General features: G+C 35.3%; 1 long non-coding RNA gene across 1 annotated transcript; it reads left to right on the plus strand.

The window, feature by feature from the left end:
- The first annotated feature begins 3,915 nt into the window (after positions 1 to 3,915).
- Positions 3,916 to 20,541, plus strand: LOC131511469 (uncharacterized). The gene is made up of 3 exons (XR_009261540.1): positions 3,916 to 4,098; positions 12,149 to 12,252; positions 20,361 to 20,541. It is a non-coding gene; the product is annotated as an uncharacterized LOC131511469 (long non-coding RNA).
- The last annotated feature ends 697 nt before the right edge of the window (positions 20,542 to 21,238 follow it).

Here is a 21,238-nt window from a genome sequence, read left to right on the forward strand (position 1 = left end):
TATAGACAGATTTCTCACCAGCTTTTAGAGCTATCTATAGTGTATGTGAAAGTAAGAATGACTTAAGTAAATATTAGTCTTAAGGTATCATTATTTGTTAAAAAATATGAAATGCTTTTATTTATTTTCAATAGAAACAATACCATATATAATTTGATGAACAAAGTACATAAAATGCAAAGATTTTTCATGCTAAATTCAATGATAAAACTCAGAGCATATATAACTATAATTTTCAGGGATAAAATTGAACCCAATTGCTAAGGGGGAATGATCTACCTTCTATTTATAGTCTCGGTTTATTGATATAAACTTCATTTGGACCTGAGGTTTTTACCAAAGACTGCATGCCATATAATCTGCAGGGATTTGCCTGCGAAATGGACTGAGAAGCCAGCAATGGCCTGAGGACACAGGGTATGCCCTGTGTAGGTAGGCCTGTGGGGAGTACTGACCCTATGCACTGGTGAGGAGCCAGCCATTCCTCAGCCCAGCCCAGCTCCTGCAAGTGTTGACTTATTTCATCTCCTTTCTAAGGACCTCATCTGCCCCCATGCCTTCACTGTTAGTTAGGTTCACAACCCTCAACTCTAAATCCCCAACTCACTCATAAAGACAAAAGCAGTATGTAGTTTTAACATTGTCAACATTTTCTGCCTTGGGTCTCTCAACTCCAAAATATCCCCAAACACATTCACTGCTCTGAATACTGCTTCTACATTAGTGCTTTTTGTTAATTTTCTTGCTACCTATAAACCTTTTTTAAAAAAAATTCCGATTCGTTCTTTCTCAAATGTCATATCCAATTAGTTTTATATTCTCTTTTTTACCTCTAATCTTGTCTTTCTATTTACATAATAATTCCTCTAATCCAGGCCCTTATCTGTTATAGAAAATGATAAAAATCCCTTTAACTGGCCATTCAACCCAGTGTCTCTCCCCTCAAATTGATATTTTCTTTTGGTTATTTCCCCCAATACCAAGATGATTTTGCTTAAAACAAACAAACAAACAAACCCGTGAGTACCCAACAAACACCTTTGATAGATTTCCTTTGCTTATAAAATGAAATCAGATCTCTTCACAATTGTTGAGTCAATTTTTCTGGCTTCTCATCCACATCATATCTCTTATGTCATATTAGAAATCACTTACATTTTCCAAATATTTCCAAATATTCCCTACACTTTGACACCTCCACACTCTTATCACTACTTAAAATGATCTTCCATATCTACTAACTCCATCTGGTGAAACCACACTTATATTTTAAGATTCAGGTAAAAATCTTATTTTTATATGAAAGCTTTCCTAATCATCCTGCCACCTCTGATCCTAAAACATTTTGCTTGTACCTTTAAATAGTACTTGATTTATATTAAAGTGACTTGCATACCTATCTTTATCTTATTCTTTTTTGTATCATTGGAGCTTAATATATGCTCAAGCAATTTTTATTGAACTAAATTATTCAACTTAAATCAGGAAGAATGTGATTAAATGGAATATTCTTTCAGAATTATCTGAGTTTTAGAAATAGGTGAGTGAATGGTGGAATCAGTTATCTCTTTACACTAAGGGCTAGCTCAGGTGGTGTATTTACCCAAAGCCGTAGGGTTTATTTCTATGTTCCTATTGATGTCAAGTGAATCCCACACTTTAGATTTGTCTCAGTTAATTTCTACAAGCATTCATTTAATGGTTAAGATGTATTGTGATTCTACTATCCACTAAATAAAAGTGACAAGTCTATAGAGGTACACTCCCAAAGACATTTGCTAGGGTCCTTGTTAGAGATTTGTTATTTGCAGGGAAAAAAAAAAGTTTCTGTGTGTGCTTTGTTAGAATAACCCTCATCTAAAATACCTCCTGTTTATAGGCATAATTTTGCACACAATTCAGGAAAATAAAAACCCAAGCAACTACCCAATCAAACATATAAAAACAATAACAACAGCTACAAAATAAGGCCTCCCCCATACACACTGCTCTTTTATGAATCACACAAATATCAGAAGAAAAATAACGTATTTTTCCTAATATCTCAGATACAGTCCCATCCCTTCTACATCACTTTCAGTTGTGAGTATTGTATCTTTAGATGAAATAGTAGGGTCAAGCCTTTTGCCATATTTGAAAGACTGACACCATTCTCTTCAGCAGATTTTGAACACAATGTAAAATCTCTCTACAGTGTGACAATTGACATTTTTCAGCACAGAAGAAGCCATTACCATCTGTCATGTGACTGCTCTGAGGATAATGAGAAACCTCGGACATGTGGGTTGGAAAGAAATGACTTTATTCCAAGTAAAATAAATCTAAATAATACAAATGCAGTGGGAGTGTTGCTAAATATTTCTGGAGACTCTTGAGGCGCTTTGGGAGAAAATGAATCATGTTGGTAATAATTTTTGCTTCTCTTTCTCTTAACTCTGCCAATTTAAAAATATCGTACAGGCAGGACCTGTGTTTTAAACTCTACCTGTACTTCCAGAAGGGTGTCCTCAGGGCTTTGCCTGCAGGGAGGTCACCTGGAGTCAATGCAAATCAAGCCTGTTGCCTCTTCGGCAGCAGGTTACCTCCAGGACCCTTGCGGCACAGGCAGATTTTAGAACAGCAGAAGCACGACCAACGTGTTGAAACAAAACAAAATAAGGTTGTTTATTACCCTGTTTAAAAGGAGGGTAATATTTTTCTCTCAGTCTTTAACCCTCTGCTCCTGCCCAACCAGTGTGATCTCTGAACTAGCAGGCTGTGTTCACAAGGAGTTGCACTGGGTTGAGTTAAAGGAGGACAGAGTCTTCGCTCTGAAGTTCTGCCTTCTGTCAGACCTTTTAATGTAATCTTAACATCCATTCTGTTTAATAATCTTTTGTCCAATAGACATAAATAAAGCATAAATATGTGTCTCACTGCAATGAATTAGTTTTCTAACAGAAGGAATCCTTGCCAAGATTCTGCAGCGATCTGGTCAATGTAGATAATGTGGTACATTAGAGCAGAAGCTGGCAGTTCATTGTTCTATGAATAGATATAGATTTAGTATTTATGGGAGCCTTTGAATAGGATGAAACAAAGCAAGGAGTAGCCAACGGTTCTATGTGGGTTTGATTTTAGCTAGTAATTTCCTATCAGGTCAGTAAATCTTTTGTCAGCACTAAGAACAATTTGTGCTCAAATATCAAAAAGTAATACACTTTTCTTTTCACGTGTACTTTTGCTTTAAAACACTATTAATTATATATAAATGTATATTATATATAAATGTAAATGAATAAATATGTATATATATAAATATATAATTGAAAGCCCTATTTTCACTCTGTTCATTAATTTAATTTAATTTTTTCTTGAGTAGGGGGGAAATGTTTGCTTTGTGTTTTCTCTGGGAAAGTTAAATCACCTGAAGTTATCGAAAGGCATTGACAATAAAAATGGGAGTCTTGTGTTCTGGTCTTGTGTGGCCCTTAGCTTACTATTTGACTTTGGACAAGTCACTTTCTCATGTTTATAGTTCCTTGTCTGTATTTGAAGATTTGGGATCCCATGATCACCAAAGTTCCTTTCAGCTCTATAATTCAGTGTAAAAAACATTAAGATAATAATCCTGTCTTTCATCATCCTGAGTTGGTTATACAAGGCATAAGGTTTCCGTGTTTTCTTGCCAGAATTCAGTAGATGATTTGAATTGTCCCTGTCTTCTAAATGATTGTTCACTTTCCTCTTTTGTCTTGATGTTCTTTCAGGGTCAAAGCTTGAACATCAGCAGCACAAAATGTCTCTCAATAGCTCCTAAGGTAATTGGGGACAGTCTCTACAACTACTTGAACTACTTATTTCTTTCTCCTGCTCACTCCTCTTGCTGCTTTACTGTTTCCTCATTTTTCCCCTGTTTTCCTCTGCAACCCGAAGTCCAAAGCTTTTCTGATTCCTGGAAGTTTTGAGAGAACTGCTCAACAACAAAACCAGTACTCTGGAGCAGAGCTGTGCTATTACCTGCCATAAAATGAACATATGGAAAGTGCTTAAGTGAATGCTTAGCCCTTTACTGGATCACAAAACTGGCCAATCAATGGAGATTCTTTTCCCCTAAAGGTAGATGTTTCTTATGCTGTTGTTTTCAGTTTCAATTTCAACAATTATGGCTTTTTCCTAGATTTACAATGAAATGATTTAGTTAGGACTGAAAACTGGAGTGGGTAGTTGTACCAGGCACACTTGAGATCTGTAGTACTGATCTGTCTCCGTTGTTTTGGTGACTTGTCTCATCTCGGGCACTGCTGAGGAGACTAGTGCTGCTTGGGCTCTGACAGACTACGTGCAGGCATCATTTGACCATACATCCTCTTACAATCACGTTGAGAAATTGTCCTCTTGCCTTCTGGCTTCCTTGTTGATACTGAGGCATAAAATCCCAATAAGAGGACACCTGGGTGGCTCAGTCAATTTAGCATCTGACTTCTGTTCAGGTCATGATCTCACAGTTCGTGAGTTTGAGCCCCACATTAGGCTCTGCACTGAGGGCTTGGAGTCTGGAGCCTGCTTCAGATTCTATGTCTCCCTCTCTCTCTGCCCCACCCCCGCTTGCTCTCTCTCTCTCTCTGTCTCTCTCTCTCTCTCTGTCTCTCAATAGTGAATAAACATTAAAAAAATAAGACCCCAATATGGAGGCTTGGCATTTATACAAATACAATCCGGAAGTGCAGATGAGAGGAGGGAAGGATCAGAGGAATAGAGAGGCCAGAACTCTTTGCTCTGCAGGACAAACCTTTGACCAACGGACAATGGATCTAGTAGATAAAAATCTCCCCCTTTCCTTGACCGAGAGGCACTTTCCATGTTGATAGTGAACATGTAGGGTCTTCTAAGATTCAACAACCCGTTGTACTTGATACTGTAAAATACTCAATTCTTAGTTTGTCTATTCTTCCTAGCCTCATCTTCCTCCCTCTCACTTATGCTTTCCTGAGTTTGCATCTTTAATAAAATAGTAATACATGAGTATTTGTTTCATCCTATGCTTTCTGGGGGACTAAGACTGGTCAATTTAGACAATATTTGTGAATGAATAGAATCATTCATGGTCTGATGAATTGCAATAAAGTGGAATACAGGATAGTGGGAGGTTATGGAGGTAATGTGCATTAACTAGTTACCTATACATCCTATGGGTCCTCCATGACTTTCTTGCATTTAATGCTCCATGGTTGGGTAGAAGTGCAGTGGAATGGAAAAGGCAGCACATGTAAGTTCACAAGGATTTCTGTATTCTATTTTGTAGATGAGAATCTTTTCCCCAAATGACAAGGGCAAAAATGCTATTGAAACCAAAGCTGTTTTCCTGACTTATTTTAAAATACATGCTCACTTGAAAATGCTGCTTGTTATTTTGACAGAGATGGGTAGTAGGGAAAGATTTTGGAAATACAGTGTTGATTATGAAAAGTGTTATAAAATTAATGTTAGAAGAAATTTCATATCTTTGTCTCTACACAACAGTTTCTGCTTCACATTTGCCATCCTCATCTAAACATATTTTTAGAGAAAACAGGAATGTAGATATTCTTATATTCAACAAATACTTGTTGAGTGTCTAGTTTGTGCTAGGTGCTGCTTTAGGTGCTGGAAATTCGGCAGTAAATAAGCCAGATCCTTGCTTTCGTAAAGCTTGTGCTAGAGAGGAATGACATTGACAAAGATAAAAGAATACATAGAAAAAATAACAAGATAAATTTTGAAGTTGGTAGCATGGTGAAGATAATAGAATGATATGGTATATAAAGATTGAGGGACTCTGCTTTAGATTAGGTAGTCGGGAGAGACCTCTCTGTGGAAACGATGTGAACACAAATTTTCCTAGAAGCTGGGTATGCAAAATAGGCTTCAGACTTCCAAAGCAAAAGAGAATCAACTGCAAAGACTCACTATGGAGTGTGAGTTAGTATGGATCGAGAAAAGAAAGTGGCTAGTGTGGCTTGAGGGCAGAGCCAAGAGCTATAGTGGTATGAATCAAGATAGGAGACGTTAGAAATGACCAGCATTTCATTATAGGCTGCATTAATGAGTTTGAGTATATTCTAAATGTAGTGGAAATTCATTGAAGAGTTTTAAGAACATTAAAATATATAATCCATTTCATAGAACTCTTGCAAAATTCGAATTCCTAACTTAAAAAAAATTTGTGAATGCCTTTTTAAAATGACTTTATTTTTTAGAGCAGTTCTGGGTTCACAATTGAGAGGAAGGTATAGAGATTTCCTATACAGCTGTCGGCGCACACAAACATAGCCTCTTCCATTGTCAATAACTCCCTACCAAGGTGGTTCATTTGTCACAATTGATGAATGTACGTTGGTACATCATAATAATCCTAAAGCCACAGTTTACAATGAGCTTCATCTTGGTGTGTTACATTCTATGTGTTTGCAGAAATGTATAATAATGTGTATTTATTATTGTAGTATCATAGAGAATATTTTCACTCTCCTAAGAATACTTTGTGCCCTATTTATCCTTTCCTGGCCTTACCCTCTAACAACCACTGAACTTTTTATTGTCTCCATAGTTTTGCCTTTTCTAGGTCATATGGTTGAAATCAAGCAGATAAAAATTCTTTAGAATGGCTTCTTTCACTTAGTAGTATTCATGGAAGGTTCCCCCATGTCTATTCCTGGGTTGATAGTTCATTTCTTTTTAGCGCTGAAAAATATTCAATTATCTAAAGGTGTAATAGTTTATTTATCCATTCATCTAATTTAGGACATCTTGGTTGCTTCCAAGTTTTGGCAATTATGAATAAAGTAGCTGTAAATATCCTTGTACACGTTTTTTGCAAACATGTTGCAGCCTCTTTGGGTAAATACTAAGGAGCATGACTGGTGGATCCTATGTTAAGGTTAGGTTTAGTTTTTTTTTTTAAGAAACCACCAAGCTGTCTTCCAAAGTGGCTGTACTAAGTTGCATCCCTCCCCTGCTCCCCAGCAATGAATGAGAGTTCCTAATGCTCAAAACCTCACCAGCTTTCGGTGTTGTCTGTGCTTTGGATTTTGGACATTCAAGTAGGTGTGTAGTGGTATTTCGTACTTTTTTAACTTGCATTTCCCTGATGACATATGATGTAGAGCATCTTTTCATATTCATAGCTGTAATTCATATATCTTTTTTTATTGAAGTACAGTTGACACACAATATTACATTAGTTTCAGGCATATAACTTAGTGGATTCAACAACTCTATATATTATGCTATGTTCACCACAAGTATAGTTACCATCTGTCACCATACTGTGCTATTACAATATCATTGACTATATTCCCTATGCTGTATCTTTCATCCCTATGACTTATTCATTCCATAATTGGCAACCTATACCTCTTGCTCCCTTTCACCCATTTTTCCATCACTTCACTCCTCCTTCTCTCTGGCAACCATCAGTTTGCTCTCTGTATTTATGGGTCTGTTTGTGCTTTTTGTTTGTTTGTTCTTTGTTTTATTTTTCAGATACCACATATAAGTGAAATCCTTTTGTATTTGTCTTTTTGTATCTTGACTTATTCCACTTAGCTTAATGCCCACAAGGTCCATCTTTCTCTCTCTATCTCTTTCTCTGTCTCTCTGTCTCTGTCTCTTTCTCTCTCTCATTGTGTGTATGTGTGTGTAATATATATATATATATATATATTCTTTATCTGTTCATCCATTGATGGACACTTAAGGTTTTTCCATAGCTTGGCTACTGTAAATAATGCTGCAATGAATATGGGGGTGCATATATCTTTTCAAATTAGTGTTTTTGTTTTCTTTGGATAAATACTGAAGTGAAATTGCTGGATTATATGATAGTTTTATTTTTAATTTTTGAAGGAAACTCCATACTGTTTTGCATAATAGCTGTTCCAATTTACATTCCCATCAACAGTGCACAAGGGTTCCCCTTTTCTCTACAACCTCACCAACATTTGTTTTTTCTTGTCTTTTTAACAATAGCCATTCTAACAGCTGTGAGGTGACATTGCATTGTAGTTTTAATTTGCATTTCTGTGATGATTAGTGATGTTGAGAATCTTTTTATGTATCTGTTGGCTGTTTGTATGTGTTCTCTGGTTATTTTTATTCTTTGGTGAGGTGACTTCTAAGGTCTTTGGGCAGTTTTTTAAATCAGGTTGTTAGTTTTCTTGTTGTTGAGTTTTAGGAGTTCTTTGCATATTTTGGATAACAGTCTTTTATGAGATGTATCTTTTTCTAATATTTTATCATAGCCTGTGGGTCCTCTTCTTATTCTCTTGACACTATCTTTCTCAGAGCAGAAGTTTTAAATTTTAATATGGTCCACATTATCAATTCTTTCTTTCATGCATTGTGCCTTTGATGTTTATTCTAAAAAAGTCATCATCAAACCCAAGATCATCTGAATTTTCCATGTTATTTTCTAGGAGTTTATAGTTTTGTATTGATAGATTTAGGTTTGTGATCCATTTTGAGTTAATTTTGTGAAAGGTATAAGGTCTGTGTCCAGATTCATTTTTTTTTATTTGCAAGAAGATGTCTACTTGGCATTATATGTTGAAAGCATTATCTTTTTTTTTCTATTGTATTGCCTTTTACTCCTTTGTTAAAGGTCAGTTGACTATATTTATGTAGGTCTGTTTTTGGTATATTGATCTATTTGTCTGTTCTCTCACTGATACCACACTGTCTTGATTACTGTAGTTTTATAGTAAGTCCTGAAGTCAGACAGTGTCTGGTCTCCCAGTTTTTTTCTTCTCCTTCAAGAATGTATTGGGTATTCTGGGTCTTTTACCTCTCCTTATAAACTTTAGAATTAATTTCTTGATACCCACAAAATAACTTGTTGGTATTTTGATTGGGAATGCACTGAATCTATAGATCTAATCGGCAAGGAATAGCATTTTGACAATGTTTAGTCCTCCCATCCATGAACATGGAGTATCTCTCCATTTATTTAGTTTTTCTTTGATTGCCTTTGTCACAGTTTTGTAGTTTTCCTTCTATAGATCTTATGCATGTTCTGTAAGATTTATAACCAAGTGTTTCATTGTTTGGGTGCTAATACAAATGATACTGGTTTTTTTTGCCTTCAATTTTCACTTGTTCATTGCTAGTTTATAGACAAATGATTGACTTTTTCATATTAACCTTTTTTCCTGCAATTTTGTTATAATCTCTTATTACTTCAGGAGTTTTCTTATCGATTCTCTTAGATTTTCTACATAGATGATCATTTCTCCTACAAACAAAGAGTTCTATGTCTTTCTTCTCAATCCTTTCATTTCCTTTTTTGTGTTATTGCCTTAGCTAGAACTCCCAGTAGAATGTTGAAAAGGAATAGTGAGAAAGGATATTATTGCCTTGTACCTGATCTTAATGATCTCTTAACTAATGCTGAAAAGATGCTATGTCTGGGTTTCTTAAAGTATTAAATAAACTTTTTATTGTTCAAGCTAATTGAATAAGGATTTCTTATTACTTATAGCCAGAAGTAAACTAACTGAAAAAGTCTCCATATCTGAAAATAACTTATAAACCAGAGATGGAGTGCAAGCAAGGTGAAAATACAATTCCATAGTGCGCTACATTAAAATTACATCAAGGAACAATGAACTCAGGAAATACTTTAAGTATGTCTGCTAAAATTATATTTATGGCCTCCATCTAAATGTAGTTTTCCTTCTCTGACATTCCATAGCACCCTGTATACACTTTACCTATGCCATTTATGTTCTGAATTATAGTTGTGTATGACTTTGTCTTATGCTTCTAGCTTATAATCTTGGAGGTCTATACCTTTGCCTTTTGTACAAGTTTGTACCTTTATATCAGTAGGAACTGAATAAGCATCTATTGAATGAATAAATAAGTAGTATAAAGAAGAAGTATAATGTCAGAAGAAGGTGAGCTCACTGAAGAAAGTTCATAAATACAGTTGAGGAAGTCAGAAAAGCATCAAAAAAGAAATTTAACTATATCTTAAAATATTAGTGGGGTTTGCTTAAGTAAAGAAGCCAGGGAAGGATTTTTAGAGGGAGGATGAAGAGACAAGAGATATTAAAACAAAGTTGTAGAATTGTCTAGCTGTCATGACAGGTAGAGTTAACTGGAAAGGTAGTTTAGAGTCAAACTAGGGAAGATTTCACACGTTAAAGTTAAGAATTTATTATCACTCCCTAAGAATTAAAGAGGAACTAAAGTTTGAAACAAAGACATTAAGTTATATGCAAGTGTTGTCTTATAGGAATATTAATCTAAAATTTCTCCTTCCTTGATCCTTGCCATAGAAAGGCCTCTTTACAACTTTCCTTTAGGACTAGTTACATGCTCCAGACCAAGAAAAAGTACTTTGACATAGATATTTTTTTGAATATATATTACTGATGAATATACATAGTCATAAGACTCAATATAGTGTAATTCAAATAACTATATTCTATATGACCCTGCTCCTTCCTCCCTTTGCCTGCATCTTTCCTTCAGCAGCCTCCCTTTCATCCCAGGCCACTCCTTTACTGTCCTTACCGGGTAAGATTAGGGTGTTTCCTTTTGCAGTGTGAATAAAGCTAGCGTTGCCATCAGATAACTATAGGTACAGAGCAAGAAGAGATTGAATATTAATGGAGTACCAATGGAAAAAGAAGTTTGGTTTCAGAAATCTAAAAAGAACAGCAATGTTACAGAAGATATGGGTGTTGAGCATTTTACCATTGCTACTAAGTTTAATATGAAATTTTGGGGAAAAAATCAGGGCTGTGTAGAAAGTGTGTCAAATGTGGACTTTTCCACAGTGTAGGTCTTGTGGAGTTAAGTGATATTAAAGTATGTTCAGTGATGGTTGGTAGGCTAAGCAATGTAGTCTGGTCACAAGCCCAAGAATACCTAGGCATAGTCCCAAGAGAAGTTTGTAATCAAATGCAGCTTGCAGAGAGTTTCAAATCTTACATGATTTTCATAATGAATGTTTTGGATTATCACAGTATGTTTTCCTATGCTCATTTTCATCTAGATGGAGGGGGGATTTCAAGAATCTATGTCTTATATTTTTTATTTCAGTTCCTTAAGGTACCCAGAATTTCCTTGCCAGAAGGATCCATGTAAAAATTAGAATCCATTTTGAAATTCAACTAAAGATTGCATCCCGAAGTTGTTTCAAAAAAATGAGAGCTGAGCATATTGTAATCCTCAGAGCTGTCCCTAGACAGACAATATTGCAGAAGTTTTTGCCCATGTGTCTTTGTTTTGCAAATGAATATGCAACATTACATTAGAGCAACAAAAAAATTAATCTTGGAATTGAAGAACCTAACAAATGCTGAATTCAAAAACAAGTTAGTTAACCTTAGAGAAAGAGAAAAGAAGCATCTAGTAAATTTATTAATGCCTCAAATTTTACAGTGATTTTTCCATTGACCGTTAAAGGAAAGGGGAAGGAACTAGAGACTGCATACGGCATTAAATGGTGTTTTAAATGAATATCTGTTATTGTTCCTGTAAATACCATATAATAAAGCTAAATTATTTAAATATTACTTCGAAATGTATTCTTATAAAAGGCACCAGGCACATAGCCAATTCCATTGCAAAACAAAGAGGCAACAAAAAATAAAATTGTATCATGTACAGAAACCATGACTTACAATACCTCTCATGACTAGAATTGTTAGAATTCTGGTGTAAAATCTGGTGGAATTATTCCACGCATTCTCATGCAGATATTGCAATGACAATACCTTCTTGTTTAGTGTGGTATTGTGAACAATCTGTGAAAGAGCTTATTGAATATCCTTTGGTAAAGCTATTTATGTGTCTTTCAAAGGTTCATTTTTAACAGCTTCTAGTCTTCTTCCTGATCAATTAAAATACAGTGGGCACCCTTGATTTAAATGATAAAAAGTCATGACTTTGAATTTTGTGTAAAGTTGAAGATTAACAGTGTCTGCAAAGAGACTTGAAAAATCAAAGTAAAAACATTTCTTTCCTTCATGATTTATCTTGAAATGTTTCAACTAAATGTTTCTCCTTGAGGAACATTATTCCAAACAGCTTGAGAAAGAGATCTTTTAATAAATAAATTATGTCTAAGTAGATATCTAAATTGAAGATGGTTGATTAAGTGATAGTTTCACCTTTATAGTCTTGGAGAAGAAAACCATTACATTGTGCCTAATAGTGTCAGATGGCTGATGGTACAGATGGTCGGACTGAGAAATGGTCTCCATCCTTTCCACACTCCATGAGGTCAGTTGACTGTCAGGTGGGTCTCCTGTACCTCCTCTTTATTCCTCTCCCTTTATCTAGTTTTTCTCATCGCCATGTCTCTTACTATGACTACCTGTGGTAATGATACTTTGGACCATGAAGTATGCTATTGAAATTTATTCTTGTTTGATAGGAGTTTCTTCTATAATTCAATTATATGTTTTCACTATATACCATAATTCATTACAATTAGAAAACTGGCACAGACAGGGTCAATGTTTTAGTCCCAGAATTAGTGACCAGGATATGACCAGAATTCAGTTCTCTCACTTTCTTTTTTTTTTTTTATTTTTAATTTTTTTTTAACGTTTATTTATTTTTGAGACAGAGAGAGAGAGAGACAGAGCATCAACGGGGGAGGGGCAGAGAGAGAGGGAGACACAGAATCTGAAACAGGCTCCAGGCTCTGAGCAGTCAGCACAGATCCCGACACGGGGCTCGAACTCACGGACCGCGAGATCATGACCTGAGCCGAAGTCAGATGCTTAACCGACTGAGCCACCCAGGCGCCCCCAGTTCTCTCACTTTCTAATGTGACTCCCTTTCCATGATAGTGTCCAGCCTTCAATCAAATGAGCCAAATATGTTTTGTTGGAAACAGTTCATTTCAGAAAAGTGTCTTATCTTCAGTTTTATCTGCTGAAGCATGGCCATGCTTTTCATGGCATTCCTACTACTCTTTTAGACAAAACAACATTGATGGTGGCATTGAAGACACAGCCTGATGACTGAATTTGAAGCTGTTCCTTTCAGACCTGAGAAAACCTCCTCATCACAGGCTTAGACTTTTCTGGGATCTTTTGCCGTTTTAGCAATGCCTTTCTTCTGAGTCACCAAGTTCTGAGTTAAAATTGCTTGAAAAACTAAAGAGGAGGGAGCTGGAAGTTTGTATATTTTAAAACATAGTGTTATATATTGACATATGCATTGATATAAGAATGCATATCTCAGAATTATGTACATGTTACGTCTTGTTATAACATTCAAAGTGTAGGTGTTTAGTAAAACTTTTTTATTTATCCAAATCAGAGGCATTAAATGACTTTAGCTTATTTTCATTTTCATCAGTTTTTTTTGAACATTTGGAGATAAATCCACATTCAACTGAATGAATCCAAGACATATTACTTATTTCCTCTTATAAACATCACTTTAGTGTTTAAAAATTCTTCAGCTCAAACCTGTAAAATATTTGGGATTTAGTAAAACGTATTTGTCAGTCTTTTCATATTTACCGTGCCTACAACTCAAAGAGAAATCAAATAAGGAACAAGCTCCAAGAATAAGTTTGTGTTAGTGGATAAGACATACCATTCTACTTTTGTTTCTTTTGCATGGTTTGCTGTTTTGGTTTTTCCTTTTCGTTTCTTTTCTTTTCTTTTTTTTTTTTTTTTTTTTGGTATTGTTTAGTGATTTTTTTTTTGATTACTCAGTTTGTTCAGTTTTGAATTGTGTTGTTATCGTTCTTTATATGCTTGAAAATGATTTTTACCTTTTAATATTTATTTATTTATTTATTTATTTATTTATATATTTTACATTTATTTATTTTCAAGAAACAGAGTGAGACAGTGGGGGAGGGGCAGAGAGAGAAGGAGACACAGAATCTGAAGCAGGCTTCAGGCTCCAAGCAAGAGTTCAGCACAGAGCCCGAGCCGGGGCTCGAACCCACGAACTGTGAGATGACCTGAGCTAAAGTTGGTCACTTAACCGACTGAGCCACCCAGGTGCTCCATATTTTTATTTTTAATGAGCCACCCAGGTGCCCTGAGGATGATTTTTAAATCTAAGTCTCAAGTAAAAATTAAAAAAAAATAGTTGTTCTCAAATTTTCTTATAAATATAATATCTGGTAATTTTACTTGCATAAATTTTACTTAAATTATTTTATTAAAATAATTATTAATTTTTAGGAGTTTAAGCTTTTTTATATTCTAGAACTTACTCTTTATGTGAAGGTCATTTGAAAATAATTATCTACAGTGCTTCTATGACTAATCTGCTTATTTTTCTTTCTTAGTTGGTTAATAGCTAGAGATGTGGTGAATTGCCTTTAGGAATAAAATTGTGTATTTACTTATCTACCTATCTATATATTTACCTATTATCTGTCTACCTATCTCCTAAAAATATGCAGATTCTAGATATTAACAGACTCTTATAATTACTCAGTTGTAAATGAATTTTGCATTTTTCTAACTTTAATCTAAAATCCTACAGAAACGTTTGGAGAGAAGTACAAATCTCATTTGCTCTGCATGCACTCTATGGGCCAAAAATTTCTATTTTATCTGGCAAACTATTTGGTGACTAGAAAACTGATTTCTCTTTAAGTCTTTTCTCCTTTAGAGTAAAAAGTTTTCCAGAATAATGCAGCGAATGAAAGTTTTCTTTTGACTATTAAAAAGACTTACTTTTATTGACTTCTCTTTAATTTTTTTCAACTAGACTCTCAAATTTATCATCGCAAAGTTATGTAATATACATTGTTATTTTTGTCTTTTCTGCTCCATATTTAAAATGAAGTTTAAATATCAGAAGCCTTGTACATCCTTTCTTGAAGTGGATTTAGAAACTGAGAAACAGAAATGGTATACTGTAATTATCTAAAAAGTATTGACAGACAACCAAAGATTACAATGTTAGTCTCTCATATGTAGTACAGGAATTACAACAAAACCATCAGAAAAAGAGAGAGAAAACAAATGAGGAAGAATAAAACTGTTTTAAAAAGAAGAAATATTTTAACCATGAAACAAGAACAAGGTATTAACAAAAATGGACAGAGAGAAACAGGAGCAGTTGAAATTGAAAATTTGAGAGAAAAAATAATAAAGCATGGGAAGAGAAATTTAGGAAAATATCAGAAAGTAGAAAAAATGTCAATAAGACTAAAAACAAGAGAGAAAAGATAAGAAAGTTAGAGGACCTGTCCAATAGGTCAAATATCTGAAAAATAAGAATTCCATAGAAAATTTTAAAAAAGAAGTAAAACATTAATTATTTTCTTGGTATAAGCCAAGAATTTTTTTTTTTTCCAGATTGTAGTCATCTCCTGAGTTTCTATTGAAAGGTAGAAAACAAAGTTATACCAAAGCGTGCCATCACAAAATTTTATGGCTGTGGGGACAAACAAAAAAAAGTATATAAATTCAGGGAGAAGAGAAAAAAAATCAGGTCTACTATAAATCATCAAAATAGCTGAACTTTTCAAGAGTAACATTGAAAGATAAAAGGCAATAGAAATCTGTCTTCAACAAAATTCTGAAGAAAAGTAATTTCCAATTAGAAGTGTACATTTAGCCGACCTATACATGATGGGAAAATCAAGGATATTTTCAACTATTCACTTTCTCACATAATGTATTTCTTTATCTAATAAGATAGGGGAAAGTGTGTGCCATTAATCAAAGGAGAAGCACAAGAAATGGGACGAAATGAGATTTGCAGAGCAGCAGATCCACTGATATAGATGGGGAGTGAAGGGAAGCCCCAGACTCAGAACTGTACACTACCTGTCTGGGGAAATCTGCTCGCAAAGGACAAGGTCAGAGGCTCCAAGAAAAGTTCCTGTTTATGTGGATGAAATTGATAGAATACCTGGTGAACCTGAATATCTAGAGTGGAGAATGAGCAGTTGATAAAGAGTTTGGAGCTGAAAGGAACCAAGCAAATGAATAAAACAAGAAATACAGGATAACCTGGGGAAAACTCCAGAAAAATCACCAAGTTACAGCTAAGGTAATATGGACCATAGATGGAATGATTCTGAGTTGGGGAAGGGGGTAAGGGAGCAGGAGGACAGAGCTCTAAATGCCCACCTTATGTAGTATGTAAGTAAACAAATGATACCTAAAACTCACTCAAAAATTAGGAAAAATAAAAACCATGTTACTTTTAAATGTAGTGAGTTATATCAAAATAACCACCTAAAAAGTACCAATAAAAGCATATTAGAGACCTGGTGATAAATAACAATGTGATCCGTTAAAGAGATAAAGAGATAAGAATTGTTGCCACAAGGAGGGGTGGGGAGGTCTGCTATTTTCATTATGAACTTTGTAGAACTATTTGACTCTTTTAAACTCTCTGCATTATAGATTTTATTAAAATTAAAACAAGAAAAATTAAAATATTAAAACTAAACAAAACAGTAACTACTGAACCACATACATTGGAAGATATTTTTAAAGCTTATAAAGTAAGCTTTACGTGTGGAGACACATGTAGATCTCAACCAGTTGAAAAATTTAATATGGTGCTTCTCTGCTTACTAAAGCACTTTGTAATAACTTATTTATTTATATTTGAATTTAATTAGTATTTTATATTCCTTTAATTTTTTTCTTGTTTACTTCTAATGTGTGCAACAAGGACTGACATATGTTCTTGTAAGCCACCTTGAAATTTCTGGAAACAAGAATGGCATAAATAAGTAATACTGACATTAAGAAAAAAGAATTAAAAACTAACACATAGAAAACAAATGGAGGGAAATGAGATGACCAGTACCAACAACTCAAATAGGGAATTGGGAAATAGGAATTGGGAAAATCATTATCAAATTTAATAACATATGATGTGAAGTTATTGAATTCATAGTTTGAACGACCATTGCATGATCACATTTCTGTTTTGAGTTGTGCCAGATACAATATAACTATTGTATAACAGTTATTTATACAATGTATTGTATAAATGCTATTACTTATTAAGGCAAGTGAATTTGTGTATGAAAGAATGTATTCCATTTAAGAATCACAAAATAACACAAGACTGAATCCAAAATTGTAGGATAAGTGTAAAGGACAGTGGGAGGAAACTTTGTGCATTTTGTCAGGCCAGTGAACATTTCAGGGAAAACTGTATTTGAGATGGGGCTTAAGCATGGGAGGAATTACTGGTTGGGAAGAGGCAGAAAATATGAATGAGACTCATCAAGCTTGAGTTGAAGGCACATGCTGGCAGGTCATGGAAAGTAAAATGATACAGGAGGAGAAAATTATAGAGATAGGACAAGATTGTCAGAGATTATGAATTTACTTATAATCAGTACTGGAAACTGTTTTAAGTTCTGGAAATGTGTGATAAAACGGATTTTTGAGATGACTAGTTTGGCAAATAGGTTTAAGAAAAATCAGAGGGGGAAGAGTCTGATGGCAGTAAGATCTGTTGAAGACTGTATGTATGAGTTGATTAAAGTCTTTATTAAAGTAGAACTGGAGAGATGGGTGTAATGAAACATATCTGAGAATTTGTGATATTATTTATATTTTATATTTATGAAATAGGGTGAGAGAAAAAAGATGGTATCATTAACTAATGTGGATAATTTCAGATAGAGATTTCGGTGGAAGGCATCTGAAAAAAATTGTAACACCTGTAGCCTGCTAATATCAATATATTTGTAAAATTACTTTTCATTCTCCATTCCTTTGTGCTAAAGATATCTGATCAATTACTTTTTAACATGTTTAGTGGAAAGGATGCAACAGACAGTCTGGTGTGTTACACACGGTTTTCATGTAAAAATGAAGATCTACAACAAGGGAAAGTTGGAGAACTGTCATTACTATGCAGAAAATTCATACCTACTACCACAAAATTGGCTACTGAAATATTCAAGTTGTTATAGCAGTTTTTAAACTCTAGTTGCTCAGAAAATGACTTTACTTTGTAGGTCTGTTTAGCTAAATAGACATAACCAATTTTTCAGTTGGTAGGTGCTTGCAAATAAAGTATCTTTCGCTCTTCTTTTTTTTTTTTTTTTTTTTTCCCAACGTTTTTTATTTATTTTTGGGACAGAGAGAGACAGAGCATGAACGGGGGAGGGGCAGAGAAAGAGGGAGACACAGAATCGGAAACAGGCTCCAGGCTCCGAGCCGTCAGCCCAGAGCCTGACGCGGGGCTCGAACTCACGGACCGCGAGATCGTGACCTGGCTGAAGTCGGACGCTTAACCGACTGCGCCACCCAGGCGCCCCTCTTTCGCTCTTTTTTAATCTCTGTGGATTTGTCGTATTTGTCTATTTGTATGGATAACTGTACAAATAAATGCATTCAAGTGATTTCTATGCATATCATTAGGTTTATTCCCTGTTTTTGTTGTCTAAAAGTGTTCAAACTATGAAATCCTTATGATGAGCCAGATCCAGAGGTTAAACAAACAGTACCTTAATCATTTACTACATGTGAAGTTAGTGACAGACATGTGGCTACAATTGTACCTGATATGTTAAATATTTATACTGTAACCAATAAGCCTAAACACTGTTCAGATTGTGCTCCCCATGGAGGAGGAAGCAGGAGGCAGAATGAAGGTGATATGGGGTGTGGGAAGGATGAGGAGCCAGTGAGGGAAAGGCACCTCTGTGCTTGGCATCTGGGTATTCGTAAACTGCAAGGATAGGGAAATTAAAAATATATATATATATTTGGCTGGGAGGTAAAAAAAAAATTTAACTTACAATATTGTGTTTCCTTTTATTTGGACAGTTCATTTAAATTTGGTTTATTCAGTATAGCCCTAGACTATTTCCTCTCTTTTAACTAGATGAAATAATTACAGCTTTTTTTCTCCCTGAACAATAACAAATCAAGCAGACCTGAAAGACTTGTGTTTTTCTATTTATTTCTTTTATGCATTTCTGAAAAGTATGAAACTAACTGCTGCTCTCCTCTGGCGGTAGCCAATATTCAGAATTTCATCCAAAGAATTCCTGAAGTTCAATTTATTTCCTTTTTACAGTTGAACTTGGACAAAGGAACATGCCCAAAGATCACCCATCAGTGCTGCTGTGTGTGGTGGTTGTGGAATTTTGTAATACTGCTCGATGTTGTAGATGATCGGCTGGAGCTTGCGTCATTTCAAGGGTGTGTAGGACATGCCCTGGTTAAGCACCACTTCTCTCGCTACGTACACTGAAGTCATCTCCAGCTCAACTTACTAGAGCTGCATTCACCCTGCCCTTTCAACGTGATTTTTTTTTTCAGATGCTTTGATTCTTTTAATTTTGCCTCTATACTCCCAGATACTGAAACTTAAAAGTGGTATCTTACTGAAACCTTTAACCGTTTGTGCCTTTATGTATTAGTCTTCCAGTAGGACCCACTGTTCCTCAATTTTTCTTAAGGCCGTCTCTCCTAGGCATCTCTGGCAGACCGATCTTCCTAAAACATGTAGTTATCAAACCTTTATAGCATCCACCTCTCCCCTAAATTAATACATAGCCTCACCCTGGTATTAAAGATCTCACCGTGTGCTCCCAGCCTCACCTCTATGACCTCCCCTCCCCCAACAGTGGTTTATTTTTTTCTAGGGAACTTAGTCTATCCACCTTCCCTAACATATTTAGATTTCCAGATTCTAGTGACTGCTCATACCATCTCTGTCTCCTTGGGTAGGTTCCCATTACATCAACTAAATAATCTTAGGATTTCCAAGTAGAAACAGCAGCTGCTCCATGAAGCCCTCTATGGTCAGCCACAAATGACTTCCAATCCTTGAAATCATACCATGTATTAGCTTGCTACAGAGTCTAGGTGAAATGTATATTTAGCCTTGTATTGTCTATGTGATTGTGCTGGTATAAACCTGCTTAATCCAATGGTAAAGCGTATAGTTGACCCTCAGTAATGTTAATTTCCAGGGCGCCGGAGTGGCTCAGTCTGTAAAGCTTCCGACTCTTGGTTTGGACTCAGGTTATGATCTCATGTTTCCTAGGTTCGAGCCCCGCATCAAGCTTCATGCTGACAGTGCAGAGCCTGCCTGGGATTCTCTCTCTCCCTCTCTACCCCTCCCCTGATTGTTCTCTCTGTCTTTCTCAAAATGAATAAATAAACTTAAAAAAAAATGTTAATTTCCTTCTGCCTGAAGACCTATGTTGTTAATCTCTAGTATCTACATATTACTTGTACTGCTCATGGTAAGTGCTCAGTAAACATTTGCCAAATAAGGACTTAGATGAAATTACTATTCGGAACCTATTTAATTTGGTATAAAAAGTGGGCCTATTCTAGGAACTGAAATCCTCCCCTGAAATTTATACAGTGTTTCTATGTTAACCTCTGAAAACCCTGTATTCACAGCACATGAACACAACCCCTTGTCTAGAGATGTTATTATGAGCAAGAAGTTCAGAGATTTCATGAAACCCAGGAGGGCTTTCTGAAGAGCAACTATGAAGCCCCAACAAAAGTTGCCCCAGCAAAATTTCCCATACCAATTAAATACGCTAAAGATGGCTTACATGGAGATTAACCTCTGGGTTTAAGGGTAAGTTGACTTCCTCCTTTATTTAAAATAAGTTACTTCTCACTGGATTGGAAAGCCAAATAAGGTCAAAAAATTGTATTCACAGAGGCGTGTGTAAAGGAAGGTATGTGGCAGCAGCTTCTATTCTCTAAAGGCTTACATTTAATCCAATGATAGACAGTCATTTAAAAAAAATGTAAAATGAGTAATTGGAAGAGAAATACAGGGCAGGGATAAATTCGTAGCATGGAGAATAAATAATGACGATTCCATGACAGATGTTTATCTTATTTAATATTTACATTTCATTAATGATCACATTTAAATGTTCTGTTTTAAAAATATTTTTTATCCAGCAAGTACTCAGTGCTGAGGGAGAGAAGATGTTTTCTAGCAATTACTCTGTTAGTTATTAATCAGTTTGAAGCTTTTCATTATGTTCTGTGCCTGTTGAAAATGATTTCTCCAGAGAAAACCTGATTCTGCAGACATGGTTCAGGGAAGGGAAGTCTTTGGGGTTCCTGCGTGAGGTCCTTTAGTTATGTGTTTGGACCCTAAGACCAAACTCTCTGAGTCCCAAGCCTTGGTTAGAATTTGTAAGTTCCTGTACTACTCCATTGTTACTTCAATAACCCATCAGGGTAGAGATTCAGAGAGTGACACCAACAAACAGTCTAGGTTTAAAGCCCTCCGTCTTCCACGGGTCTGTTGA

The sequence above is a fragment of the Neofelis nebulosa genome, chromosome 1 (assembly GCF_028018385.1).
Source record: "Neofelis nebulosa isolate mNeoNeb1 chromosome 1, mNeoNeb1.pri, whole genome shotgun sequence".
Classification (NCBI taxonomy): Eukaryota; Metazoa; Chordata; class Mammalia; order Carnivora; family Felidae; genus Neofelis; species Neofelis nebulosa.